The sequence below is a fragment of the Gekko japonicus genome, unplaced genomic scaffold (assembly GCF_001447785.1).
Source record: "Gekko japonicus isolate JY-2015 unplaced genomic scaffold, Gekko_japonicus_V1.1 scaffold867, whole genome shotgun sequence".
Classification (NCBI taxonomy): domain Eukaryota; kingdom Metazoa; phylum Chordata; class Lepidosauria; order Squamata; family Gekkonidae; genus Gekko; species Gekko japonicus.
This window is the reverse complement of record NW_015169800.1, coordinates 423720-424283: the sequence shown is the minus strand read 5'-3', so window position 1 is coordinate 424283 and position 564 is coordinate 423720.

Below are 564 nucleotides of genomic sequence, written 5' to 3'. Positions count from 1 at the left end.
CCCCGCCCCCCCCCCCCCCCCGCAGCCTCCCCGGCAGAGAAGGGCTCCGGCTCTCGAGCGACCAGTGGTAGCGGGCTTTGCCCCCATCTCCTTTCTCCAACTTTGTTTCTGTACACAGGAAGGCCACAAGCAGGCCAGGGCCAGACCTCTGGGAAAGTACAGTCCAAAGAGCTTGGAACACAACATGTTTATTAACCCCGCCCACCCATATTTAGTCATGAATTAATTTGGCAGCTTGTTTTTTAGGAGAAAATGTTACCTATGGTTTGAGCCCCCCGCCCCCGCAGTTAAAAAAAGGCAATACACCAATACATTCAAGTATCTTCTGCCGTTGGTTCAGTTCATGGCTGGCTGGGAGGGCTGGGGGCAAATCCACTGGGAAACGGCAGAGCCCACTCCGGCTGGCCCCTGTGCAGAGTGGCCTGCGTGGAGCCTGTTGTCGCCCAGCAGCTCATCCCCCGCTGGGTGTCGTCAGGCCAACTGGCAACAGGTAAGCAAGGAAATGGGAGCCCCGACCGCCGAGCCCCTCCGGTCCCCGATCTCTCCACCCCACCCCACCCAACC